The sequence below is a fragment of the Arvicola amphibius genome, chromosome 12 (assembly GCF_903992535.2).
Source record: "Arvicola amphibius chromosome 12, mArvAmp1.2, whole genome shotgun sequence".
Lineage (NCBI taxonomy): Eukaryota > Metazoa > Chordata > Mammalia > Rodentia > Cricetidae > Arvicola > Arvicola amphibius.
In genome coordinates, this window is record NC_052058.2 from 49,575,807 (window position 1) to 49,596,200 (window position 20,394).

Consider the following 20,394-nt stretch of genomic DNA (forward strand, 5'->3'; position numbering starts at 1 on the left):
GGTCCTTTTTTTAAAAGGGCGTATTACGTTTTTAAGTGTGTGTGTATGTGTGTGTGTGTGTGTTTATGTATGTGTTTGTTTATGTACTCATGTGTATGTGGCGGGGAGGGGTATGTGCATGTGGCAGCAGAGCGGTGAGCATCGGAGCCACCTCACCTTGATGCTGCCATCTGTATTCCGGGTCTCTGCAGGAACAGCATAAGCTCTTTTTCACAGGCTCATCTCTCCAGCCCTGGACTGGGTACTTCTTAGATTAAAGCTGTACAAGCCAATGACGGCCTCTGTAATAGCTTCTGTGGTTTTCATGTTAGACAAACTTGTAAAATTAGAAGAGATAATAGGTTCTGAAAAGTATTTTTGATTCTAGGCAAAATGTTTAAATTGCTTAGTTCTCTAGTTAACAGGGGATGAAAATGCACTTGGCATACCAGAGGCCACAGTGATATAAGGGTATCTAAACAGCAACCGGTCTTTACCTGTTGATGATGTGGGGAAGTTTCCTCCACAATGCCAGAATTACCACCTTCCTGGTTCATAAGTGTGTGTGTGTGTGTGTGTGTGTGTGAGTGCATGTGTTTTATACACATCTAGAGAGTTTTCCTTATTGCAAGGATATAATGGCTTGTAGTCTGTGGAGATCTAAAGTTTTATACATATATATATATATATACACATATATATATTTCTATATGTGCACATATAAAATTTTGTGTGTATATGTGTGTGACTGTACCGCATGTGTGTGGGATCATGTGGAGGCCAGAAGAGGGTATTAGATCCCTTTGGAAGTGGGTTATGGGAGTTTGTGAGCCAGCATGTGGATGCTGAGAACTGAACCTGGGTCGTAAGCAAAAGTCATTAGTGATCTCAATCATGGAGCCATCTTTCCCATCCCCATACAAAGTATTTTATCTGCAATCAGAGGGGAAAAAAATCTAATTTAGAAAACTTGTGTATTTCAGAATTTTGTGGTACCAAGGTCCCACTATGACCAATTTTGGGTCATTAATACATGTCAAGTGGCTTCCAAGATTCTGAAGGTTTTAATAAATTCTTTTCGTGGGCAGCTGTGAGCTTTCTTCAGCTGTCTCCTGGAGAAGTTTCCTTGGCCTCTAGTAATTTTTTGAGTCTGTTTTCTGAAAGGAGCTGGAGTGTTCTTATAGCTAGCATGTTCTTGAAGATGCTGGAGAAAGCGTTTGGTAAATAGTAGCTTCTGTGATCTTGAAGTTCCCTTCAAATTCCAGACTTTGTCATTCTTGCTCAAGAAGACATGCTTATGAGGCAATGTGCCTTATTGTATGTGATGAACTGTCTTAGGGTGAAATTAATATTACTTACTTGTTATTGTTAATGTTTCCTAGAATTCTTACAAGATTTCATGGGGATATCTGGAGGGAATTCGTGCACAGTATTAAGAAGTGGCGATTTAGAGGAGAGTTGCTTCTGACATCCAGAGGATTGAGAGGATCTTAAGGGGGGCGGGGGTGATAGCCTTATTCTTTGATCATGAAGCCTTTGTCTGATGAGATCTTTGCATAACAAAAGCTTTGCACTGAGGCAAAGGCCTCTAACACAGGAAATTGGTTCCTTCAGGACAAGAGTTGGCAAATCCAACACACCAAATGGGTACCACCCATTTATCTCACCAGCTAAGGGTTTCTTCCTTTTCAAAGGGTTAAAAGAATGAAAAGAATCATATATGAGACAAGATGATACCAAACTCAAGTTTAATGGCTACAAGGACACAGGCTGGCCCTGTCACTCATCCTGCCAGCATCTTTATCTTGCCATCTGGGGTGTTTGCCTGCAGACCTCAGGACTAACAACAGAGACTGAGACCCACAGAGTTTGAAATGCTGATCGTTCAGCCCTTTACAGAAGATGTTTGCCAGCCCCTTGTCTAGTAAGCCTGTCTCCAAGAAAGTGCAGCTAGCGGTGGTAAGTACAATTGCGAAGTATGGCTGAATCTGAGAAACAGCAATGCCAGATCCACCCTTGATGGGATCGAAAGGGGTTGCAAGAGAAATGCAGGGGAAGCATGGGCCTGGGAAGATGCCCACTTGCTGAAGGGCTTGCTATGTAAGCATGGAGCCCCGAGTGTGGAATTCCCACATCTTCATCCCACCTCAGTGCGGGGAGCAAGGGACAGCAGGGTCCCAGGAGCTTGCCACCCACAGAGTCTAGTCAACTAGCGTGCTAGCTTAGTGACAAACTCTGGCGCAAAAGTTAAGGTGGAGATAGGAGGAGGAAGATACTCAGTAGAGAGCTCCAGCCTCCGTGAACATGGACATGTACGTATGCCTCATACACAAGTGGACACATACGAACTCAGCAAAATGTATAGAGACGTGTCCGCCAATTCTCAAAATATAAAAAGTATTACACTGAACAAGAAATTTCTTGCTTGTCTCAAATCACCTTCTTCCATTTCCTTTTAAATCTGCTACAGAGGAATCTTCTTGGGTTTCCTAGTGATCTGGTCAGACATAGACCCTTGAATCCCGACACAGGCAGGGACCATGCTGCTACTTAACCACACTGTAAATCAGTACCATTGGTGTTATTGGGCCGCATATGGACTCGGCCACTTATTTGACGTGGGTCATGGACACGTTTCCCTGAACTCTTCACCTTTGCTTCCTTCCTCTTTCAAAGCTAGGATAGGTCTGAGGATCAGGTAAGATGTCTAACATGTCGGCACAGGATCCCATAGGGCAGCATATTAAATGCCACCTTTTGTTTGTTGATGGTGAAGAGGTTCACATCGGGATCTTTTATACGTGTGTGGATTTATCTTTCTCGTTAGGTTTCACTTCTCAGTCGGGGTGAGCTGCATGGTTGATGTGCCTGAGGTTCTGAGTTCAATCCCTAACACAGAAAAACAGAGGTTGATGCTTTTGAAATGATTTTGTTTTTGGAGACATAAACAAACGCTTAACAGTTTCTTGATATAGAAGGTAAACTTTTCGCATCTCCCGTATTTCATCTTAGGGGTGTCATCTCGAAATGTAACCTGTACTATTTTTAATCTTGTGTCTGGAAAGAAGGCTCCTTGCTCTCCTTCATGTCTTCTTAGGAGAGGCTGCATTCCGCTGGGGGGAGGTAACCATTTGTCAATTACATACGCACGTGCTGTGTAGAATTCTGTGCTATTAAAATATGTCTGCTAATACCATGCTTGCCTTCAGGAAAGAGAGAGTCTCCCAGCCCCTCAGCCATCCCATTGTCTGCCTTAAAGTCAGGGAACTCCAACAACCAGGGAGCAGACGTGGCTTTCATCAAGTGAATTTCCATCATGGCTGCATGTTACAAAACTAGAGTGCTATTAAAATACCCCAGCATTCAGCCTAAAATACCCTAGCATCCAGCCTAAAATACTCCAGCATCCAGTCTAAAATACCCCAGCATCCAGCCTAAAATACACCAGCATCCAGTCTAAAATACCCCAGTGTCCAGTCTAAAATACCCCAGCATCCAGCCTAAAATACCCTAGTGTCCAGCCTAAAATACCCCAGCATCCAGCTAAAATACCCAGTGTCCAGCTTAAATACTCCATTTTCCAAATTCAAATACCCTAGTGTCTACCTACAATACCCGAGCGTCCAGCCTAAAATACCCCAGTTTTCAGATTCAGATACCTCAGTATCCATCTACAATATCCCAATGTTCAGACAAAAATACCCCAGTGTCCAGCCTAAAATACCAGTGTCCAGCTTAAAATACCCCAGTGTTCACCGACAATATCCCATCATCCAGCCTAAAATAGTCCAGTGTCCACCTTAAATACCCCAGGTTCCAGATCCAAATACCCCAATGTCCACCTAAAATACCCCATCGTCCAGCTTATTACCATCTGAGGTTGGGAGCTAAGTACCACATTTGAAGTCCCAGCTACAGGCTTGCGGTTCACCATGCAGTCAGTCTGCAACCAAGGTTGAGAATCCCTGCCGGAAAGCCTTAGGTTTTCAAACAGACTTGTTTTTAAACACACTAAGCAGAGATCCCGCTGTCCCGTTATACGGTGTTTGCTCTTCTTAAGCATACTTAAGTGCAGCATCCATTGTCAGCTGCTTATATTGCAGTCTCTTCTCCAGGGAAATTTACTGATGCAATCTTGTTTCATTAGCTTAATAAAGAGGGATCTCTCAGCCGGTAAAAGATGACGATAAGAAATGAATCTTGGATTCTTCCGAGAGAAGAAGCCCACTGGAAATCCCACTGAGAGATTCTGCTCAGAATTGCTTCCCAGCTAAGCTTTACGAGTCCAGTTGGTTTTACCTATCAATGATGACTTTAAAGAGGACTGAGCTGTACGGCAGTGTTGCTGTGTACTTAACTAATAGTGTTGAACATATTCCTGCTGATAAACTGTTCTTTCGTTAATGTACTGCTCCTTGTATTTAGCTCATTATAGATATTTTCTTAATTTAATCTTTTGCTTAAGTATAGTTCCAGTGAGTTGGAGACAATTGGAGGAAGAAGGTTAATTAATTTTGTTATCTATAAAATGAAAATAATATTACTCACCTGCTAGGGTTGTTAAGAACAGAGTTGTACAAGAGTCAGGCAGGCAGTGAAGCGTGTCTTTAATTACGGCACTCAGGAAGCAGAGGCAGGCAGATTTCTGTGAGTTCAAGGCAAGCCTGGTCTAGAAAGAGAGTTCCAGGACAGCCAGAACTATACACAGAGAAACTCTGTCTCAAAGGAAAGAAAAAAAGAAAGAAAGAAAGAAAGAAAGAAAGAAAGAAAGAAAGGAAGGAAGGAAGAGAGAAAGAAAGAAAGAAAGAAAGAAAGAAAGAAAGAAAGAAAAGAAAAGAAAGAAAGAGCAGGGGAGAGTGGTGTGGTGTAAAACAGCCAAGTGCCTGGTACTTTGTAGGTAGGCACTGTGATGCTATTATGACCTTGAAATGTCACCTGGAGGAAGGACACTATGATCAGGCTTTCTGGGTTCATTTCTCAACTACTCTGAATGTTTGGCAAACTACTTGCTCTCTTTAAATGTCCATTTCCTCACCTGGGAATTTGTAGCCTTCTTTGTCCAGGGTGGGGACAATCATGCGAATTTAATAATGACCTATTTAATAGAGTTACCACTACTACCGACATAAAGCAAGCTCTTGGGGGACTCTCTTAGAAAGGTGGCTTCTTAGTCCTCAGTCCGGACAGAGAAACAGAAGCTGCGCTTTAGGAAGATCCCAGTCTTAAGTGTAGACAGATCTTCTACTGAGTAAATGGCAAACATGAAGTAAAACTTGACCCACATCCCTGTCACACACCCTGGACATTCCTCCTCATCAGTCGTAGCCCTCCAAGTCTCGTGTGTCCTTCTTGTGCTGTCCCATGAAACTGACACACGTTATGAAAGATGAACTTACTGCAGGAAACTAGTGACTTTCCTTCATATAAAAAAGAAAGTGTGTTGCCAAAATAAAACTCATACTCAGAGTTCTTTAGTCATTAATATAGAATTACTTTATACTACTCTGCATTACCATGGTAATGTTATTCAGTAACACACACGAATGTACAGTCAGCTTTGTTTTTCAAGAGGTAGGAGAAGAATGAACACCAGACAGACAAGCCAGGATGAAAATGGAAGTTATAACAAGTAGGTGGCTACAATTGTTACTGTCATTAAAACCCAAAGTCCTCACCCAATCCCCATTAGAATAATGTAGGCATTATGATTTTGAATAAACCAGAGATGACTGACACATTTTTATTGAAAAAAGATCTTTTATGGATTTTACTGAACTCTAAAATTCAATTCTTGATGTTTTTTAACTTAAGCAATTCTCAAAAATTGTGTGTACGTGTGTTTGTGTGTGTGTGTGGTATGTTTGTACATGTATGTGCAGTTTCACATGTGTATGGAGGTGCGTGTGCTTGTATGTAAAGGCCAGAGGATGGTACCTGGTGTCAGCCTTATCCTCTTAACTCGGGGTCTTACACTGAAGGAGACACTTACCAGTTCAGATAGGCTGGCCTGCTGGCCATCAAGTTCCCTCGCTATCCCAACACTGGGTTTACAGATGCGTACCGCCATTCCTGACTATTAACCTGTGGTACTGTGGGAACAATCTCAGGTTCTTATGCATGTAGAGCAAGCATTCTTAACCTTTGAATGATCGTTTCTGGCCCAAGCAATTTCTTTATAACAAAAGCTTATCGTGCTTAGAGGCTAATGTGTCAGTAAGATAACTACAGAAACCATTACACAGTACTTTGTAAGAAGGAAATAAAAACATCTTTAAAAAGCAAGCAAAGCACAAATCACAAATATTTATATGCCTGTGCATCTATATACTCTTCCATTGGCTCTCCTATGAAATTTTAAATTTGAGAAGTGGAATAAGCCTCAAGATAGCATATGGCCCAGCTTCTGCTTCCTGAGGAAGGAGAGAGAACTTTTCCCATCTCTGATAGAGAGATGTGGTCTAGCTAGAGCAGAGATAAAAACCCATCCTAGTACTCCTGTATTTTATCTGAAGCATGATATCTCCTGTTGCAGGAGGCTGCTAGACATTTTCTGAGTCATTACTCTAACGACTCATGCTCCATTTAGTGTGATGGGATACACGGAGAAGGGGCCGGATCCGGACAACGTGGTAAGTGACTAGCCAGAAGTTTTTGCTTTTCCTTATCTGGGCTGTTCATCTGCCAGACATCCTCAGATGTCAGTGTTCCTCTGAAGTGTAAGGCTGACACTGGGGTGCATCTTCCTTTTTTAAAGAAGCAAACACTAAAATCTTCTTTCTCGCTGAGTAAGAAAAAAATTCTCGGATCCTACACTTCAGATTTATCCTTAACTGTGGTACTGCCTTAGCTGATGTGGCAAGTTCTGTCAGTCTTGTGTCTGTACACGCAAGTGTGTGTGTGTGTGGACACGGCTATGCCTATCCATATACATACAAGTGTGTGTGTGAACTCATCTATGTCTATCCATGTATAAATGTGTGTATAGTGTGCTTATATGTGTGCATATATGGTATGTGTACGTACACAGTTAGTTTTGTTTTAACAGTAAGCACTGGCTTCAACAGTTAACAAAAATTACCAGTTCTTCCTGTGGGCATTAACTCTACCAGGAAGTTTTCATATACAAATATGCTTACCCCTTTGCCGTAAGGAACAAGTAAAAAGATAACTGCAGATTCATAGAAGGCAAACTAAAAAGCCATGTGTTTTAGAAACTGTTCCTTGCTGCAATGAAACGCCACAACCAAGGCAACATAGAAAAGACAGCTTTTGATTTGGGCACTTACAGTTCCAGAGAGTGAGTGGCCACCATGGCTGAAATGTTGGCAGGCAGGCATGGCAATGAAGCAGTAGCTGGGTGCTTACGTCTGATCCACAGGCATAAGGAAGTGAGGGGGGTTGCTAACTGGGAATGGCTGGGGCCCAGTGACACACCCCGTCCACATCCAATCCTTTCCTAAACAGGTCACCAGATGTGAACTAAACATTCAGATATACGTGTCTATGGGAGTCCTTCTCATTCCAAACAGCACACTATGTCAGTCTGCCTTGAAATAATATTAACATTTATACTGTAAGATTTCTTTCTTTCTTTTGAGTATTTAATTGATTTACCTGTAATTAGTTTCATGTCAAAAGAGATATTATCGGGGGAAAGCAAGCCTAGGAAACCTTTCCTAGGAATTAGCTCTTCCAAGAGGTGAAATGAAATTTAGAAGTGTGTCTTTATAAGTGCAGACACATACACAAATGTCTTGTAACTACCTTCTGTTGTCACAGAGTGTAACAAATTAAATATTTCATTCTTTTTGAATATTGGCACATGGATCAATAAGACCCATTTCCTTTGGTGTTGGCTTCTTTATTTTATATTAACCTTTGAACTTGTTTTTTTTCTAATTCTTAAATCATATCTCATGAAAAATGTATTCCAGCTAGACAGGGTGGAATACACCAACAATTGCAACACTTGGGAAACTGAGGTAGAAGATCCTGGAGTTCCAGGACAGCCTGTTATATGGATCAAAACTCTGCCTCGAACAAACGTGTTTTCCTCATATAAGATAAAGAAAATTGTTTGTTTTCTAGTAAATAAAAATACACAGATAGGGGTGGCCAAGATGGGTCGGTGGGAAAGAGATTTTGCTGCCTCAGGATGAGGACAAGGTTTGAAACCACAGCACCCACATAAAACGCTATGGTGCACATATATCTGTCGCCCTGTACAAGCAAATTGCTGGGGCTTGCTGGCTGCCTGCCAGATTTCAGGGACAGATCCTATTTTAAGGAAAATAAATCTTCTTCTTTCCTGCACATGCTTACACCCCCCCCACACACACACGTTTTATAAGACAAAGCCCATGTTACAATGGGCCAAATAATGCAGATAACAGTCAACTGGATGCTGTCAGGTGGACTTGAGAGCAGGCGCTCTCTGTCCCTTTCTGTGTATTTAAATGCCTGCTCCCTGCGCTGGCATCCCATATAAAGTTAGAAGACAGGATACTTCTTTTCTGTCTCCCTGCCTCCCCTGGTGCCTACTGCTGGGCTGGGGCATGCTGGGAGTTAAGCACACTTAGTCTTAGGTCTCTAGGAGTTTAGAGTGATTCTCTCGACTGTGCAGAGTCTGCCATGAAGCTGGCCTCACCTGGAATGGCTGAAGTAACTGAACTATTTATTGTCAGCTAACCTTGGGAAGTGAGGGGAAGATTGAGCTGCATTTCCACAGCAGCTAATGAGGCGTCTCATGGGTCAAATGTCACTCTGAAGTTCACCTCATTAAGACAACATTTTGTTTTCATAAATGTCCTGGGGTGGCTGGACAATTATATATATATATATATATATATATATATATATATATATAGTCATTTAATTGAAAGAAGTAATGCGATCACCAAGCAAAATCAAATATTCAAGAAAGTCTCAGCAGTGGCATCTTCTAGGTCTGCAAATAAATCCCTAAGGAACAGCCTGAGTGAGGTGGACTGTGCCTCTCTTTTTTCTAACAAATCCAATTTTTGAATAATTTGAAAGCAGATTCTGCCATCAAATTAAATGCCCCATTGACTAAATTTTCATCAAGAGATTTATTACCCACTATCTTATTTGGTATACTTTCATTAAACATACTCCTGCAACTTCCAGCTGAGCGTTTCTGTGTTAGATTTTTAATGGGCAGTCATAGGTTCTAAATTGTCTTTCTTATTGTTGACCCACACCAGAGCATGGGGCACAAATTTGTGTGGGCATAAATCAAGGAGATGGGAATCTGGGTGCATTCTAGACACCCAAGTAGCCTGTGCACTGGAATTTTAATCACCCGCAGGGATGTATCTTCTACATTTGAACCATGAGAGTTTGTTTCCTAATTTGGCTCGATAGTCAGAACCTTGGTGTTCCAAACTGTGTGTCTGATAGGGTAGCAACCAATACGTACTAGCAGAGTGAATGAATGAGTTAGTGAGTAAGACAGTCGATCTTTGGGCCAACATTATTCCTCCTCCTATTTCTCTTCCCTCTCCTCCTAGTTTTGAAAGGCAGCATAGACATCTATTTTAAGGTAAGGAGCTACAACTTGGATATGCATCTATCTCTGTCACTATATAAAAAAAGTGTGCCTATCCATATATGGATACAAATATGTAATTAGACCCAGAAGCTATGGGAAATGAAAACTATATAGGTTTTTTTTCCTTCAAACTCTCCAAGCTGCCTGGTAAGTGTGTATTAATAGAAATGGCTCCGGAGGGATGGTTTTCATCAGCCATCGTCTCTGTTCATAGAAAGCCCTTTTCCCATTACTTTTCTATTTTAAATCCGTCCCCTTGCCCCGGCTGATTGAACCTCTCTGAAATGTGCCAGGCAGAGACTCTCACCTCTCCTCTCAGCTTGCAAATACTAACGTCTTCACATTTTCATGGCCTTTTCTGAAACACAGACCTTTCATTTATGCTTCTCTCTCAACGGAAATAAATCGATTAACGTCGCAGCCTCCTGTTTGACCACGGACCTTTTCAAACAAAGCGCTTCTCTCCCGATGTAGCAAGAGAACAGATTGTCCCAGATTTCCCTATGCTCCAAGGACTTGGGGCGAAGGAACTGTTTTTATCATTGCATGTTATTGAATCCTAAAGAATTACCAGCTTTCATTTCTCCCCATTGGCTTGTGTTTTTCCCTGCAGCCTTCCTGGGCGCTGGACCCTTGATGCTTAGCAACCTCTGCTCTCTCTCTCTCTCTCTCTCTCTCTCTCTCTCTCTCTCTCTCTCTCTCTCTCTCTCTCTCTCTCTCTCTCTGACCCTTCTTTACTGCTTCCTCAGGCTTCGCTCATTTTTTATCTCCCTCCTTATCTCTTTTGCCTTCAGAAAATTGCTCTATTTTACTTTCCTCTTATATATTTTTAAACTTCAGTTTTACCTATTATATTCTTTTGTAACTTTCACTGAATTTGTTTTTTTAACAGTTTTGTACACGTGTAAAGTATTCTGATTACTGTAACATCCCACATTCTCTAATCTCCCTTTCCCTATGACCCCAACCTCCATACAGCTCGGTCCCAACTTCATGCCCTTCTCATTCTTTGTGTGTTGACATCCCCTGAAAATTAACCATGGGATTTTGTACTATGAGTTTACAGCTATTAATTGGAGGCTGGTGAATTCCTCAGTGGGTCCGTAACCAAAGGCAGTAGCTTTGGCTCTTGCATAATCCATCAGTAGCCGAGAGTTGAACAGGAAGTGGTACCAGAGATCCTTTTTGTGGTGGATAAACAACCTGTCCTCAAATTATCGCTTCGGTGTGTATTTGTGTCTAAGAATTACCTGTTCAAGTTCCCTTCCGATCTGTAAATGTTATCCCTGAAGCCAGTTGCCCTCCACAGATATCAGTCTCCCATTGGGCTGCAGTCTTCCCAACTCTCTTATTCTTTCAAATAGAAATCTTATTTGATTACAATAAGTATTAAGGGTTTCTCTTCGCTGGGTAAGCCTGAGTCTACAGTCTTGCATGGAGTTTTCTTGCTACTGGTTCTAGCACCTGCGGCCTTCTTAAACACAACCAGTGGCTATTACTAGTGTCCACCTTTCTGATGTTTATGAGTAAAAAAAATAGGAGTTTGTTGTTTGTTATTGAAGGACTTTGGCAGATGAATGTCAGCCCACATTTAGATTCCCCATCTCTGCATGTGCTTTTCTCAGACATGACTCTCCATGCCCAGAACCCTCTCCTCACCCGTCTGTATCCATGCACAGGTGATTCATCATCGCTGCCTAAAAAGCAGGCTGTTTACATCTCTGGCAATTCCTATAGACCTTCCTTCTTATTCTAACACTATTGCCATGTAGCTCGTCTTACATACTAAAATGCAAGATGCTTGGCAGACTGAGTTTTTGCATCTTCCCTTTCATTCGTGAGTTCTTCATTCAAATGATGCTATCTATCTAGGCCCTCTACTTGGAGCTGTCAAGATGACATGCAGGCAGGTGGGTGTCCCCAACTTCAGCAAGTTCACCATCAACTGTTGAGACAAGTCCATAAACGAGGGGACATAGAGTGACAAGGGACAAGGACGTGGGCATTCTATCTGGGCAGGGAAGGGTCTGAGAGGCAGGGAGGGGTCTGAGAAGGCCAAGAATGTTCCAACTAAGCCAGGAGGAGGGGATGAAACAAGCTGATCACCCAGGCTCTTAGTGGGGATCAGCAGAGAAACTTTGTTTTAAGCCCAGGAATTGGGGCATGTGGGAGGGGGCTCTAGGGTCACACAAGGAAGCCTCTGGATTCAAAGTGATAAATGTAGGAGCCAGCCATGATAAGCTAATATGAACAGATGACCCAAAGGAAGTTCTTTACTTTCAACCATTATCATCCGCCAGAGTAGGACTCAGCCATCAATAAATTTAATAGAGGCCTGAATTTCAGTGGTTTACCCTGAAGCAATACCTGGTTGCAGGAAGGACCACCACCACCCAAGAACAGACCATCCAAAGGAAATGCCTAAAGTTCCAACCACTGTAGATAGGATCACCTGCCAGCACACACTCACCAGGACACACTTAGACAAATGTCAGCCAATCAGGGATTCTGACCTCAGAAACCCCACCCCCACCTTTATTATTATAAAAACCCTACAGTAACTGAGCTCCGGGCTCTCCGTATATTCCAATATGTTGGACATGCGGAGAGAATGAGTTTGCAAACTTGCATAAAATATGGGCTCTTTGGGACAATAAGGGACTCAGTCTCCTTGTTGGCTTTTGGGTGACTTCATGGATTTGGGCATAACAATAAAATGGATCGTGGTGTAGTCTTATTAGATTGGTGTCCAAGTCTTGGCTCTTCTCAATCCTTAAGTCGCCACCCTGCCTAGCATATGTGACTAGAGATGCCAGGATTGCACTGAGCTCATCAGTGCTCCGGAACACCCTTTCAGCCAAGCCTTACTGCCTGCTGCCCAGGAGCAGAGCTGGCATTTAGATGACACTGTTCTTAGGGAAACTAAAGCCCCTTTTGGGATTCATAGCCTCATTAATAAGAGAAGTTAGCCATGAACTCAAAGGGGAACTTAAGGACAATTTTATTATTAGAATTTAGGGAAAAACAACGGGGGTGGGTGAGCTTTAAACCCCAGCAGCCATCAGGGCAAGAGGGGGAGTGAGAGGCCATTTCAGTTCAATAGATATGGACTAGCAGCCACAGGGCAAAAGGAGAGGGGGCTTCAGAGCAAGAGTGAAAAAGCCCAGAATGTGAGGGAAAGCATTCTTAACCTTTGGCCAGTATCATAAAAAGGAATAAAAAAATGTAAAAACAGTAAGTTACAGTTTCCTGAGTCCACAGAAACAGGCAGGCTGATGCCATGTGCTGTCTGAAAGAGCAGCTACCATCTCATAGAGAAAGGTTTCTGGATAGGACCGGCGTGCACCTCACTGATGGGGTAATTGTTTCCTTAGGGATAGCCTGAGAGGCCAGGTCTCTCTACCTAGAGCTAGAGTCGGAACTTAGAACAAAAGCACCTTCAGTTTTTCAGATAACTCGAATTCCAAAGCTGACTTTCATCTGTCTCCTGTGACCTGGAGGCTGGAGGTGGGGTCTAAAGCTCTAGTTAACCTGAATCTCCAGTTCAAAGCTCCTGTAGCCACAGGACTTTTTCCAGGCCCTACTCCAAATCTGTGGGGCAAGTTGGAGTAGAAAAAGAGATATAGGGGAGGGGAGGATGGGGGCTAACAATTTCTGAGCTAAACATGGCCTGGCTGCTAAACTGTTGATTTCCCTCACGTGAGAGACCGGCGAGCAGGAAGAGGCTGTCCGTAAGGGTTACTCCAGCACCTCCAGACTGCTTAGTTCGTGGTTTATTTAGGAAATAAAACAGCGCCGTGAGAGGCCCGCAAACAGAAGTGAGTGCCCAGTGGCTTACCAGGAAGTGAGAGTCTGAACCTTTGTCTGAGCAGGGAGAAAGGTCAGAGTCGCAGAGAGAGCGCGTTTGCCCCACCCCCACCCCAGCCTTTAATTGGGGCGGCTACTCTTTGATCTCACTTCCTGAAAGCCACAGCAGAGAACTGCCTGCCTGAACCGTCCTCTGCTTCCTTGGCCTTCTCTACACCCTGTGGATCAGTCCTCTGCTTGGGAAACACAGGTACCATTAGTTCCCAGAGTACACAAATCCACCCTGGAGGCTGCTGGGATCGGACACCACTGTGGGAGGAAGCCTTTTTCTGCAGTTACGACTCTTTGTTTAGGGCACTGGAGTCCGGGGAGAAAAATTGCACGTGCTTTTCTGCAGAAATTTAAACCTCAAAGATAAGCACTTTTGTAAAGGAAATGAAACACCCCGGGGGAATGACCCCCCGGTGTTCGTGGGACTTCCCCTGGTGGTTTCCCAGGGAAGTGTGGCAGCCTCATGACTTGGGTTCTTGTCTGTGGAGAGAGACTCAGCTCTGCACCGTCGCTCTCAACAGCCTGAAGTCTTCACTTAGTCTTTTAGGGAACTCACCTCAGGCCAAAACAGAATTTGCTGCTTCAGTATGGAAAAGAATTTCATTACTATCCAGTATGAGAAGCCGTTAAAGTTGTATAACAGTTATTTTATTATGGCCATTTGGTGGTTATCAGTTACATCTTAGGAGATCACCTAGAAGCTTTTTTCTTTAAGACTGGAGAGATGGTTTAGGGAAAAACACATACCACTTGTGTGTGGTGCTGAGTTCAAGCTCCTTCACATCAGGGGAATGATGACCCCTGTAGCTCCAGACAAACCAATGTCTTCTTCTGACTTCCAAGGGGACTGTGTCGCGCGCGGGGCGCGCGAACACACACACACACACACACACACACACACACACACACACACACACACGCACACACGTGCGCCCGCCCCCCCCACCTCTAAAAATTTAAAAAGATGAAGGAACACTTTTCCTCTTTTATCTCTGTTTTGACCAGTGAGGTAAGGTATCTCTGGAGGAGTATTTGCCTGGCTCATAACCTGAGAAGGTAAAAACGAGACACACCAGGATTACACAGCTTTCCTGTGGCCCTTTCCCTGTAGATCGGGCTTCTGGTGAGATTCCTAGGAAATTGCAGGTTTACAGCTGAGAAAGTGAGGAGCCCTTCGGCAGTTGTTAATTCTACTGGAATTCTTGCTTGTCTGCTGGGAGGGGCTTCAGTCTTCTAGGCTGGGGCTCCTTTCTCAGGTCCCTATAACGTTTGCTGTCTTTGTTTCTTCGCTGCCCTGCCATCCAAGAGCGCCATGCAAATGACTCCCCATCCCGAGTGCGACAGTATCTGCTCTAACATGAGGCAAGTGTGGGGGCGAATTCCAGCCTTGACCTTCAATAGACTGTGGTACGAGTCCGGACACTCAGCAGCTTTGGGACTTCAGGGATTTATTTCATGTTGGGGGCATCATGTGATTCACATTGGAGGATAGTAGAAGCTACCTTGTACCGCCCTCACAAGGATGAACAGAAATGCTAGTCTAGCATCCCTCCATCGAGCATCCATCCGTCGTGCTGCCCCCTAGAGGCAAGTTAGTGGTGGTGCTTGAGAAACTCTGCTGATTTCCCGGCTCTGGTTGTACATCCAAGAACCCATTTCTCTTTTACAGACTTAGGAACCAGCCAGCAATTTCCACAGTAAGTTATGGCAGGGACATGTGACCTAGATCAAGAAAAATTCTAAACCTTAGCTAAGATCCTCTTCCACCCGTGGGTTGTTCGACTTTGACTTATGTTCTAGAACATAGATGGCAACTGTGATGTGTACAGAAGGGAAGAAGACACAGGATGCACAGAGAAAGCTGATGAAATTCAGTCACATGGCAGGACAGCTCGTTGGTTGTGTGTGTGTGTGATCTTTTTCATAGTATTGGTGTGGATTTTATTTATCATATCTATTATATTGATCAAGTCCATACTGTATTTAGATACATGCATAAAGGCTAGTGTGTAATAGGTATTATATCCAATAAAAAGAAAAAGTGTTACTTATGAAATATGAAGTGAATTTAGCCTAAGGATTCTGTTGAGTAATTAAAAGTGTGTGTGTGTGTGTATGTGTGCGTGCATACGTGCATGTGTGTGCACAGAAAGAGGCCAGTTACTGATTCTTCAGGCTGCATCGAAATTGGAGATGTGTACATTTGCTTTCTGTAAATTGTTAGCCTAGTTAGGAGTGAAGGCTGTTACTTTGCTTTGTCCATTGCAAGTGACCATTGTTTAAAAATCTATGAACCAAAAACCACAGAATAGACTTGTAGTCATATTGAGTCTTCAGCAAAAGGCAGTCACTTGGTGTAGTCGATCCCAAAACAGTACTTGGTTAGAGGCTGAGAAGATGAGAAGAGAGCTCAGTTGATAAGGACTTAAGTACAACCCCCAAACCTACATAAAATGTTGAAAGTCGTAGCATAAGTCTGTAATCTTGGAGCTGTAGCGATGGAGCCAGATGGACTCTGGGCTCCTGGCCAGCTAGCCAAGTCTATTCTGCAAGCCCCATGCTGATCAAACCATGTCTCAGAAAACATGGTGATTGGTACCTGAGAAGCTACAGTTGAGGTTTACTTCTGGGCTTCACACGTAACAACAGCTGTATACCCCACCCCATCAATACCAAAAACACACACATGCATGAGGGAGAGGAGGCGGGGGGAGAGAGAGAGAGAGAGAGAGAGAGAGAGAGAGAGAGAGAGAGAGAGAGAGAGAGAGAGAGAGAGAGAGAGATATTTGGCTAGTGAAGTACTACAGGTTATAATCTGAAGTTGGATGTGGGCTTTAATACAACTGACCTTCCGTGAATCCTGTAAGAACGAAACCCATGTGATCAGATTACCTTATTTCTTCTCAGTGCTGTTTGAACACGGGATGTTTTCTTTAAATAATGTATGTTAAATCTCTCATAGCAAACTTGAGGAGCATTATCTTGGTCTAAGCTTTCAATTTAGAAATGAAAAGCAAAGAGCAAAGAAATGACCTGCCCCCGTTTGCTGGATGGCAGGTCTATTCTTTTTTATGCCTGGGCTGCAAATCAGGCGTGATTATCTTGTACTTGAATGGGGAATTTAAGGAAATCAAGTTCTCTGTCTAATGGACTTTACCTGGGGCTCTTGTTAACTTGCTTTCTAATCCTTTCTGCATTTTGTATATAAAAAAAATTGCTTTCCTTCTGGACGAGGGTACTTAATAGCATTTTGTGTAACTTCCCAACTCATAAGCTTTCTCAATGTCTTCCAAAGTCTGCTTTTCTTTCCTCCACAGCCCCAGGACTATACACTAACACACTGTCCTTTGTTCTTCATCTTGAAAGTACCCCAGGGGACAACTTTGGCGATCTGCTTTTTATTCCCAGTCTATATGCAAATTCCTGCATACTGTAAATTTTTTTTCACACATTCTCCTCAGAAGCCTAAAGACTTCTGCATAATCTGTTCCTTAAAAGAAAATTAATTGATATTAATTAATCTTTTTCCCCTGGATGACATTTTTTTCATGATCTTTATGTTGGTAATACATCATTCAGTGTTCCTAATAACAGCTTGTGGCCATGCCACTTATTCACTGGAGTTATTAAGTGCCCAGAGTGTTTCTTCTCAGGATGTGCCTTACAGAGAAAAATTGCAGGTCTTGCTTGCCAGTCTTCTGCAACCTACAGCAGCTATGAAGTGTTCTGAGCTCTCTGGGATGAGTGCCCTTTTTACTTCCTTCTTGCTTGACAGTAATTGTGAATTCACGGGTTCAGTCCAGCAGATACTTGTCTCCTCTGCATCCAAACAAGTACTAGGATGTTGAGGTGGGTTTTGTCGTCGTTGTTACAATGTAGGCGTCACTTCTGATCCCTAAGGGCAGTCACTGCGCTGAGTGAAGCTCAGCTATGAAGGCTGAGTGAGAGCCCTGTTTACTGCGTTGCAGATGTCAATGGTGTAGTGCGTGATCCGTTGGTGGGAAGGGATTTCCCAAAGGAACCACACATCACTAGCAGCCCAGAATTTATGAGAAGACCAGCAAACTCAGAAACTACTGGAAACATTGTCGCTCCCCACCCCTTTCCTGGTCTCTCCACTGCCACTCCTGTTCACAGGTTAGATACTTACAGGACTCCATATTCTGAAAATGTGTTCATGATGAGAAGTCAATCATTTCTCCTGGTTTAGATGAGTTGAAATATAATCCTGTAGGATACTTTTCTCTTTCTCTTCTTCATCCTCAGTATGGTTTTCTCTGAAACCTCTTTGGGGTTATGATAATGTAGACTCACCTTTATGTTAAACATCATATCTTTATTTCCATGTGTTTCCTATCTAGTGCTTATAGTGGCCTTATACACTATTGCTCCCAAAATTCACTTTCCCCTTGAGGTCACCTAGGGAGTGTCAAAAATTGAGGTGATGGCTACACACTGAAATCTCACATGCTAGTGAGTTAATAATATGCAAATTATCTCTCAAGGTGTTGCATGTTAAAACATACACTCTGGCCCGTTGCTGTATATATACCTGTAATTCCAGCATACAAGAAACTGAGGCAGAGGAACAAAGTTCCAGGCCAGCGTGGGCTGCATAGACAGACCAGACGAAAGAACAAAGCATCCCAGGGCACTAAACTACCAAGCATTTCCGCCAGGCAAATAGGGATGCTGAGAGTTAGAAACCAACTGTAATCTTCAAACACAGAGACAATCCTACAGGATTATTACTCCAGAGATGTGTACTCGGAGAAGTAGTGATAGCTCCCTGCCTTCCCTCTCATCTTCACCTCTTGGTTCCTCCCCCATAGCACGATCAATAAAAGCTCAGAGACAAATTGGGGTTCAACCTGAAGGTCAGAAAAGCAAAGCAGCCAGCCACTGGCCCTTACCTCTATCTCAGTCCAAAATGGCGACCCTGCCTCCAGGAATCTCAGAATGAAACTGTGTCTGAGAGCTGTCTCCTCTCTTCTTTTATTCCTCTCTAGTTCTGGGATTAAAGGCGTGCACTACTACCACCCAATTTCTATGACAAACTAGTGTGGCTACTTTGATTAAAGGTGTGTGTCACCACTGCCTGGTCTGAAAGGCTGACCAGTGTGGCTATTTTACTCTCTGAACTTCAGGCAAGCTTTATTTATTAAAAATGAAAAATTAACTACACTAACTTGCCTCCCTCTCTCTCTCTCCCTCCCTCCCTCCCTCCCTCCCTCCCTCCCTTCCTCTGTCCCTCCTTCCTTCCTTCTTTCCTTCCTTCTTTCCTAAATACGTGGGTATTAAGATAGATAGATGGATAGATAGGCAGATAGATGATAGGTAGAAAGAACGGAAAGAAAGAGGAAGAAGGAAAGGAAAGGAAAGGAAAAGAAGGAAGACAGACAGATGATGGAGATACCCTAAATAGGCTGGGCTTCCTCAAGACAGAACATTTCAGGATTTTCCTTCCATCTTCCCACAAATTCTCAGCAAGGCCTATTAACTAAACAATGAATCCAATTTGTAAAATAATTGGCTTTGAAATAAAATTCTCCTTTGGGAAAAAATTCCATTTCTTCCTTAGAATTCTGGAAGGAACTGGATTTGTTTCCTTGGGTGACCATGAGCTATCCCCAGAAGCACCCAGAAATAGAGAAATGCTGGTAGCAACATAAGCTCAGAGGCCATTAACTGTTCTATATCCTGGAATCTGAAAATAGAATTCTATTTTTTAAAAAATATTGCCTGGAATTCTACCTTGCCCTTTGTCAATCTTCTGCTGAATTTGGTAGAAAATGTACACAAAAATAATTCAGTTATAACGGGAGGTATGTTTGGGTTTCAGGCCCAGAACAGACATGTGTCTGGAGGAAATTGTGCTGGGGACTGGGAGGGTGCGAGGCCTGGCTTTACCAGTCTTAGTTTACAGAGACAAGAGCAGACATTGGACTGGAAAGAGAGGCTCTCCACCATGAGGACACATGAGCACACATCTTTGAAAGTGTGCTAAAGTGGAAGCTGACTTCTTAGGATACTTCATCCCATGTGCAGTGATGGTGGCAGCTGACCTCAGAATAACTCCTCCTCCTGTGAATAATGAGCAAGGTCAAGGGGAGGAGCTCGACCTACAGCTGCAGAACTCTTTAGAAGTGGACTTTCTGGAGACTTAAAGGTTGGCTTCCTGACGTGAGTTCTTTGCTTCAGGCATTAGACTCTGTTTCTGAAGTGTCAAAAGGCCTGAAGATGATTCGACTCTCACTGTCAATTCTGACTCAGTAGCGTGGAAACTCAGGGTCTAGTTTTTAAACCAGGGTTTTCTGCACTTGTCTATGGAATTTCAACTACTGTTCATTTTGTTTTAAGATCAGTATCATTTTCCTCCTTCCTTACATCTATGCTATATTATTCTGATATCTTTCTTTTTAGGGAAAAGCAGGTCAGAATTTCATGGCGAGGAAGAGAGAAGTAGGAACTAGGCATTATGGCCGTTATCCATCAGCTCAAAGAGGTGTGGAGTTTCAAACTCTTTTATTTTGCATTTGGGGTCAGAGCAGTTCCAGGTGGACCAGAGGGCCTGGATGTTGTTTGGTAGTGTTATTACGCAGTGCTAGGTACTGGTTCTTTGAATCCCCTGTGCCCTACTGCAACTCCTCCCTGTATTCTCTCAACATCTCCAGCACACTCGCTTAGCCCCGTAGTTCATTCTCTTTGCAGGACACAGATTCTGCTGCACCAATTTCATAGAACTTTCTTCCTTATTCCACTCCAAAGGACGCCCTGTCGATATAAGCAAAGTTTTAATGATTTAGCCCTATATCTGTGTATTTTATTCAAGCTTAGCATGGATGAAGCCCTCCTCCCAAAGCAACCCTGCTCTTTGGTTGTCACAATTCTCAAACAGTGAAGCCAACCAAAGAATGAGTGGACAGTATGTGGCTTTAGTCTTAGCCAAGGTGGCTAGCTCAGGACTTAGCAAAGTCTTAAGAAAT

The 20,394-nt window shown here is 43.1% G+C and overlaps 1 protein-coding gene across 3 annotated transcripts in view; it reads left to right on the top strand.

The window, feature by feature from the left end:
* Fhit (fragile histidine triad diadenosine triphosphatase) overlaps positions 1–20,394 on the top strand; it is a 1,447,725-nt gene that overhangs the window by 634,633 nt on the left and 792,698 nt on the right. Inside the window, exon 1 of one of the 3 annotated variants that reach the window (XM_038350175.1) lies at positions 13,486–13,607. The exons of the other annotated variants lie outside the window; for them this stretch is intronic. The gene's annotated coding sequence lies outside the window, so the exon portion shown is untranslated. Of the gene's footprint in view, positions 1–13,485; positions 13,608–20,394 lie in introns of those variants that run through there. 3 annotated transcript variants of the gene reach the window in all.